This window comes from Bison bison, unplaced genomic scaffold (genome assembly GCF_000754665.1).
Source record: "Bison bison bison isolate TAMUID 2011002044 unplaced genomic scaffold, Bison_UMD1.0 scf7180017864346, whole genome shotgun sequence".
NCBI classification, from domain to species: Eukaryota; Metazoa; Chordata; class Mammalia; order Artiodactyla; family Bovidae; genus Bison; species Bison bison.
The window spans coordinates 2,071,633-2,081,089 of record NW_011494918.1 but is presented as its reverse complement, the minus strand read 5'-3'; positions in this window follow the sequence as shown (position 1 = coordinate 2,081,089).

Here is a 9,457-nt window from a genome sequence, read left to right as displayed (position 1 = left end):
CAACATCATTCCTTCCAAAGAAATCCCAGGGCTGATCTCCTTCAGAATGGACTGGTTGGATCTCCTTGCAGTCCAAGGGACTCTCAAGAGTCTTCTCCAACACCACAGTTCAAAAGCATCAACTCTTCGGCGCTCAGCTGTCTTCACAGTCCAACTCTCACATCCATACATGACCACAGGAAAAACCATAGCCTTGACTAGACGGACCTTTGTTGGCAAAGTAATGTCTCTGCTTTTGAATATGCTATCTAGGCCCCATGGAAGCCCCCAAATAAAAATTAATTTTAAAAATGTTTATAAAAGGATTGGTGAGCAAAGTTGAATTTACAGAAGATTTGCAGCAGTAGAGGTAGAGGAGGCGAGGTTTGCCTTGCATATTCCACAACAAGCAACTTAGAAATATATGTAGACATTCTGACTCTCCAGAGTGACTTTTCAACCAACCAATATCCCAAGAACTCTCTTTGACACCTTTACCCCTTTCCCACAAGCAGAATCTTGTCATATCTCCCTTCTGTGTATACCATGATATACAAATTAATCAAACAAACAAGCAAACAAAAACACAACATAAAAAGAGACAAGAAAACCTCATAAAAGAGTATATTGTTGAGTTGCATATCAAATGTAGTAATAGGTTATATGTAATAAGATTTTGAACAGTGCAAATCAGAAGTGTCTCTGGTAGCTTCCCTGGTAGCTCAGCTGGTAAAGAATCTGCCTGTAATGCGGGAGACCTGGGTTTGATCCATGGGTTGGGAAGATCCCCTGGAGGAGAGCATGGCAACCCACTCCAGTATTCTTGCTTGGAGAATTCCCATGGACAGAGGAGACTGGCAGGCTATAGGCCATGAGGTGTCAAAGAGCTGGACATGACTGAGTGACTAAGAACAGAACAATAAAATTTTGAACAGTGCAAATCAAAAGATGTGACACGAATTACTGAATATTCTCCAAATCCCCCTAAATCAGAAAAAAATTCATCAAGAGCAGAATAATTACAAAGTTGGTGAGTAACATGAAACATAAACTCAAATATATTAGTAATTATATATAATGTAAATGAGCTAAGTGCTCCACGTAAAACACAAAAATTGATGGATAGGATTAAAATAAACAAAGCCTAACTTCTTAATATTTACTAAAGGAACATATAAAACATACAAACTTCAGGAACCAGCTCTATGTACACCTGTATCCCCTCCCTCTTGAACTTCCCTCTCCCTATCTCCCTCCTCCCCCCAGATCATCACAGATAACAAAGCTGAGCTTCCTGTGCTAAACAGCAATTATACTCCAATTTAAAATAAAATTTAAAGCAAAATAAAACATACATTTAGTACCTTCAAAAAAATAAAACACATGAATAGAGAAATTCTGAATGTAAAAGCATAGAGAAAGATTATAGCATGTAAATATGAACCAAAAGAAAATTGGAGAAATATTAATGTCAGACAAGACAGAATTTATGACAAAAGTATTAATGAAGAGTTTCAGCTTGTAATGAAACAGGACATGGAGCAACAGACTGGTTCCAAATAGGAAAAGGAGTACGTCAAGGCTGTATATTGTCACCCTGCTTATTTAACTTATATGCAGAGTACATCATGAGAAATGCTGGACTGGAAAAGCACAAGCTGGGATCAAGATTGCCGGGAGAAATATCAGTAACCTCAGATATGCAGATGAAACCACCCTTATGGCAGAAAGTGAAGAGGAACTCAAAAGCCTCATGATGAAAGTGAAAGTGGAGAGTGAAAAAGTTGGCTTAAAGCTCAACATTCAGAAAACAAAGATCATGGCATCCGGTCCCATCACTTCATGGGAAATAGATGGGGAAACAGTGGAAACAGTGTCAGACTTTATTTTTTTGGGCTCCAAAATCACTGCAGATGGTGACTGCAGCCATGAAATTAAAAGACGCTTACTCCTTGGAAGGAAAATTATGACCAACCTAGATAGCATATTCAAAAGCAGAGACATTACTTTGCCAACAAAGGTCCGTCTAGTCAAGGCTATGGTTTTTCCTGTGGTCATGTATGGATGTGAGAGTTGGACTGTGAAGAAGGCTGAGCGCTGGAAAATTGATGCTTTTGAACTGTGGTGTTGGAGAAGACTCTTGAGAGTCCCTTGGACTGCAAGGAGATCCAATCAGTCCATTCTGAAGGAGATCAGCCCTGGGATTTCTTTGGAGGGAATGATGCTGAAGCTGAAACTCCAGTACTTTGGCCACCTCATGCGAAAAGTTGACTCATTGGAAAAGACTCTGCTGCTGGGAGGGATTGGGGGCAGGAGGAGAAGGGGACGACAGAGGATGAGATGCCTGGATGGCGTCACTGACTCGATTGATGTGAGTCTGAGTGAACTCCGGGAGTTGGTGATGGACCGGGAGCCCTGGTGTGCTGCGGTTCATGGGGTCGCAAAGAGTTGGACACGACTGAGCGACTGAACTGAACTGAATACATTACATAATTACGAGTAAAACATAACATTTAAAAAATTTCATGCACCTAGTAATAAAATCTTAAAATGTAACTATATATAATAATTTCCCCAAATAGGGAAAAAGTAGAAACAGTGGCAGATTTTATTTTCTTGGGCTCCAAAATCACTGCATACAGTAACTGCAGCCATAAAATTAAAAGACACTTGCTCCTTGGAAGAAAAGCTATGACAAACTAGACAGCATACTAAAAAGCAGAGACATCACTTTGCTGACAAAGGTCCATATAGTCAGAGCTATGATTTTTCCAGTAGTCATGTATGAATGTGAGAGTTGGACCATAAGGAAGGCTGAGCGCTGAAGAATTGATGCTTTTGAACTGTGGTGTTGGAAAAGACTCTTGAGAGTCTCCTGGACAGCAAGGAGATCAAACCAGTCCATCCTGAAGGAGATCAGCCCTGAATATTCATTGGAATATTCAATGGATGCTGAAGCTGAAGCTCCAATACTTTGGCCACCTGTGTGAAGAGCCGATTCATTGGAAAAAGACTCAGATGCTGGGAAAGATAGAAAGCAAAAGTATAAGAGGGCAACAGAGGGTGAGATGGTTGGGTGGTATCATCAACTCAATGAACATGAGTCTGAGCAAACTCTGAAAGAGTGAAGGACAGGGAAGCCTGACGTGCTGTATTTCATGAGTTCGCAAAGAGTTAGACATGACTTAGCGACTGAACAACAACATAACAATTTAAACTTTGCAAGCAGGCTTCCCACATGGTGTAAGTGGTAAAGAATCTGCCTACAATGTAGGAGACACAAGAGATGCAGGTTTGATCTCTGGATCAGGAAGATCCCCTGGAGGAGGAACTGGCAACCCACTCCAGTATGCTTACCTGGAAAATTCTATGGAAAAGGAGCCTAGCAGGCCACAGTTCACGGGGTTGCAAAGAGTTGGACATGACTGAGCATGCACAAACATGCAAAATTTGCATGCACCTGGTAAGATAACTTAAGCTATATAATACAAAATTGATAGACCAATAAGGAGAAATAGACAAATCCACAAGGCAAAATATTTTGCAATATTCTCTCCATAATATTCTCTTATGATAATGAATGTAGGCTATGAATAATTATCAGAAGATTTTGAAAAATCTTATAGTATTTTGAAACAAGAAATAGAATTTTAAATAACCTATGTATGGAAGAAATAATAATTGGAAAAAGGAAAATATGTAATATTGTACTGGTGATTCCAACCAGAGTAATAGACGGAGTGGGAGGGAGAAGATTAAAAAAGGAAAAATTAGCATCATCCTTTTTCACAAACAATATTGTTTTGACAATAAAGTCCAAAGAATATACAGATAATTTGTTAAAAATCAGTGAGTGTAGAAAGGTCCAGTATGCAAAGTCTATGAAAACATTGATTGTGTTTGCATATAACAATACCATTTAGAAAAGTAAACTTGAAAATATTCATGATGCCATTTATGACATCAAAACACTTCAAGGACCTAGGAGTAAATCTAGGAAAAGATGTGTTAGATTTCCAGAATCAAATTATAAAACATAATTTGGAGATATAAGGGAAGACGCAAATGAATAAATGAATATGTATACAATTTGGAAGAAGAAATGTTGTAAAGATGTAAGTGGATCCAGATTAATATATATACAGATAATCCCAAACAATATCACAGCATGTTTTTTTAGTGTGGAAAATGACAAATGTTCCTGAAATTTATATAAAAATGAAAGGGATTGCTACACCAAGACACTCTGTTGTTCAGTTGCTAAGTCGTATCCAACTCTTTGTGACTCCATGGACACCAGCATGCCAGGCTCCTCTGTCTTCCACTATTTCCCAGAGTTTGTTCAAATTCATGTCCACTGAATCAGTGATGCTATAACCTTCTCATCCTCTGCCCTCTTCTCCTCCTGCCCTCAATCTTTCCCAGCATCACAGTCTTTTCTAATGAGTTAGCTCATTGCATCAGGTGGCCAAAGTATTAGAGCTTCAGCTTCAGCATCAGTCCTTCCAATGAATATTCAGGGTTGATTTTTTTTAGGATTGACTGGTTTGATCTCCTTGAAGTCCAAAGGATTTTCAAGACACTCTTGAAAATGAGGAAAGGGGTCAGAACCAATTCTACCAGATATCAAAATCTGTTTATAAAGCTACTCCAATTCAGAAGCAGGGGAAAGGCCAAACAGAATAATAGAACAGAATAAAAGCTCCAGAAACACAACTGGGTGTATTTAGACACTTACATATGACAAACAAAATATTGCAGAGCTGTAGAGAAATACCAATTTTTCAACAAATAGTGCTGGATCAGTCGACTATCCATCCATATGGGAAATAATGAAGTGTGTACCCTACCTACATCACACAAAATTCCAAGTGTTTGTAGACCCTCAAGTGAAATATAAAATAACAAATCTAAAAGATACTGTATTTGTAGAAGAATATCTGTATTCTATACAACTTTGTGGTAGGGAAAGAAATTTTAAACCAAACCTAAAAGAAATAACCCTAAAAGAAATGATGATAAGATGTACTAAGTTAAAATTTAGAAAATCCACTCATCAAAACACCATTAAAAGAGTAAAGAAAGCACAGAATAGGTGAGGATATCTGCAAAACATATAACAAAATGGTCTTATCCAGAATAGATGAAGAATTTACACAAACGAAGAAGAAATGACAGATAATTCAATACAGAAATGAGCAAAAGAGTTTAAAAATATCTAACAAACTAATAAATGTTTGTAAAAGAGTCAATTTCACTAGGAATCAGGGAAATAAAAATTATAACTAAATTAAGATACCAAGATACACCCAGAAGGAGCAGTTCAAATAAAAAGACGAATGACAGCAGGTGTCATCAGTGGCCCAGTGAGATGTGGAACAATGGGAATACACATGTACTATAAATGGAAGGGTAAATTGGCGCAACTTCTTTGGAACATGGTATTTTATTATCTATCAAAGGTCTTGGTGGTAAAGAATCTGCCTGCAATGCAGGAGCTGCAGAAGACACAGGTTCGATCCCTGGGTGGGGAAGATTCCCTGGAGAAGGGCATAGCAACCCACTCCAGTTTTCTTGCTTAGAGAGTCCCATGGACAGAGGAGCCTGGTGGGCTACAGTCCATCAGGTCACCAAAGAGTTGGACATGACTGAAGCGACTTAGCACACATACACAAAGTTTAAATATAGATATACTCTAGGAAGCAGTAATATTCTATTCCTAGGTATCTACCGTAAATAAATGAGACATGTAAGTACAAGTAAATAAATAAAAAGATAGGTAGGGAGATAGATAGACAGGTGGATAAATGTACATGGTATTGATAGAAGTATTATTTACAATAGATCCAAGCTGAAAAATGCTCATAACTAGTAGAATATATTAATAAAGTGTTATGTACACATACAGAAGGATACCATATAGCAATGAAGATGAGGGAACTTTGGTTCAGTCACTCTGTCGTGTCTGCCTCTTTGCAACCCCATGGACTGCAGCACTCCAGGCTTCCCCATCCATTGCCAACTCCCAGAGCTTGCTTAAACTCATGTCCATCAAGTCGGCAATGCTATCCAACCATCTCATCCTCTGTCATCCTCTTCTTCTGCCCCCAATCTTTCCCAGCATCAGGGTCTTTTCTAATGAGTCAGTTCTTTCCAATGGGTGGCCAAAGTATTGGAGCTTCAGTTTCAACATCAGGCCTTCCAATGAATATCAGGACTGATTTTCTTTAGGATGGACTGGTTGGATCTCCTTACAGTCCAAGGGACTCTCAAGAGTCTTCTCCAACACCAGTTCAAAAGCATCAATTCTTTGGTGCTCGGCTTTCTTTAAGGTCCAACTCTCACATCCATACATGACCACTGGAAAGCCATAGCTTTGACTAGATGGACTTTTGTTGGCAAAGTGATGTCTCTGCTTTTTAATAGGCTGTCTAGGTTAGTCACAACTTTTCTTCCAAGGAACAAACGTCTTTTAGTTTCATAACTGCATGAACTTGAGCTAGCCTCTAATACATGAATGACTCTTGCAAATATAATGTTCACTAAAACAAGTCAAATGGAAAAAGACATGCTATATGACCCCATTTGTGTAAAGTTCTGATATAGACAAAACTGACCTATGGTGATAGAAGTCAGAATATCTGGTACATTTCAGTAGAGACTGCATGTTGGTCACTACTGGGAGAGGGCATGAGATGGTGCGTGAGAGCTGCAGGTAATTTTTAAAGTCCTGATGTGAGTAGTGATGACACTAATGGGTTTACTTTCTGATAGTTTGTTGATCTAATTTATCATATGCCTACTTTTCTGTATGTTATAATTCAATAAACATGTAACTAGGAAAGTGATTCCCACTAAGAAAACTTCGAGCCCAAATTACTTCATTGGAAGTTTCTACCTTTTAAAAAAATTTTAATTGAGGTATGATTGTCATATACAATTATATTAGTTTAAGGTGTACAACATAATGGTTCAATATTTGTACACATTGTGGAATTATCACCACAATAAGTCTCATCAACATTTGTCACCATACAGAGTTGCATTTTTTCTTGTAAACTTTCAAGATTTATTCTCTCAGCAATTTTCAAATATTGTAATTATGTTTTATTAACTATAGTCACCATGCTGTGCATCGTATCTCTATGACTTTATTTTACAGTTGGAAGTTTGAGCCTTTTGTCTTCCTTCCCCCTTTTCTTCCACCCCCTTCACTCCCCACCTCTGGCAACCACCAACTTGTTCTTTTTATCTATGAGCTTGATTTTTTAGGAAAGATTCCACATGTAAGTGAGACTGTACAATATTTGTTTTTGTCTCTGTTATTTCACTTAGCTTAATACCCTCAAGTTTCATCTATGTTGTTGAAAATGGCAAGATTTCATTCTTTTCTGTGGCTGAGTAATATGTATATATATTTTTGCTGTTTAGTTGCTAAGTCATGTCCAACTCTTTGCAACCCCATGGACTGTAGCCTACCAGGCTCCTCTGAGCTGAGATTTCCCCAGCAAGAATACTGGAGTAGGTTGCCATTTCTTTCTCCAGGTATGAATGGTGAAGCCATCAGTCCTAAAGGAAATAAAACAGAAGGGCTGTTGCTGAAGCTGAAGTTTCAGTATTCTGGCCACCTGATGTGAAGAGGTGACTTATTGGAAAAGACCCTCATGTTGGGAAATATTGGGGGCAAGAGGAGAAGGGGGTGGCAGAGGATGAGAAGATTAGAAAGCATCACTGACTCAGTGGACATGGATTTGGGCAAACTCTAAGAGGTGCTAGAGGACAGAGGAGGCTGGCATGCTGGTATCCTTGGGGTTGCAAAGAGTCAGACGTGATTTAGCAACTGAACAATAGCAGTAAATGGTCTCTGGGGTACAATGGTTTAACTTACGATTTTTTGACTTTACAGTGGTGCAAAAGTGATACACACTCAGTAAAAAACATACTTCAGATTTTTATCTTTTCCTGAGCTAGCGATATGCCGTCTACACTCTCACCTGATGCTGGGCAGTGGCAGCAGCCATAGGTCCCAGTCAGTCCACAATCACACGGATACAGTGAAACAACCAATACACTTACAACCATCCTGTACCCGTACAACATTCTGTTTTACACTTTCAGTATGGAATTCAATAAATTACATGATATATTCAATACTTTATTAAAAATAGGCTTTGTGTTAAATTATTTTGCCCAACTGTAGGCTAATGTAAGTGTTCTGAGCACGTTTGAGGTGGGTTCAGCTAAACTATGATGTTTGGTGGATTGTGTGTGTGTGCTCAGGTGCTCAGTCATATTTGACTCTTTGGCACCCCATGAACTGTAGCCTGCTAGGCTCCTCTGTCAGGGGAATTTTCCAGGCAAGAATACTGGCTGTGCTAAGTTGCTTCAGTGGTGTCTGACTCTTTGCAACTCCATGGACTGTAACCTGCCAGTCTCCTCTGTCCATGGGATTCTCCAGGCAAGAATACTAGAGCAGGTTGCTATTTCCTACTCCAGGGGATTTTCCCAACCCAGGACTCGAACCCACACCTCCTGCATTGGCAGAAGGATTCTTTACCACTAGCACCACCTGGGATGATCACTCGATGGATTAGGTGTGTTATATGCATTTTCGACTTACAGTATTTTCAACTCATGATGAGTTTATCAGGATATAATTATATCGTAAGTCAAGGAAGATCAATATCACATTTTCTTTATCCAATTCATCTACTATATCCATTATATATTATTAGTAGTATTCTTGTTTAAAAATAGTTATAAATTTATATATCTTGTGCTTAATATTAAAGCTATGAATGAAACATTTTAAATTTCTTATTGTAATGTAAAACAAGTTGAGTTGATTTGATAAATGTGGATCTTGATGTTTTCTTGGTAGGTATTTGGCTCTACATAGAAAAGCAATTTCCTCTATTTGATATAGGTCTTCAACACATATATGTTGGCTGGACCTCAGTGGACAACAGTTCTAGGAATAACAAGAAGGATGAAATCCTCTCTAATATTTGCAGGCCTTAGGCTATTGAAATTCTCCAGTGGGAACTTTATTCTCATTTCAGAAATGAGAACTCTTTAGGTCTTCAGTTCAATTCAGTCTCTCAGTCATGTCTGACTCTGCACCCCATGGACTGCAGCATGCCAGGCTTCCCTGTCCATCACCAACTGCTGGAGCTTGCTCAAACTCATGTCCATCAAGTCGGTGATGCCATCCGACAGGTGGCAGTGATGCCACCTGTCGGAGAAGGTGGTCCCCTTATCCTCCTGCCTTCAGTCTTTCCCAGCATCAGGGTCTTTTCCAGTGAGACAGTTCTTCAAATCAGGTGGCCAAAGTATTGGAGCTTCAGCTTCTTTAGATCTTACATAGTCCATTTGTCAATCTTTGGCGTGGTATTTTCAGTTGAGGTTTAAAGAAGACTATAGACCTTCTACATTTCTGCTCTTCATGAAACTGCTAAGCTCTTTCTGACAGGGTTTT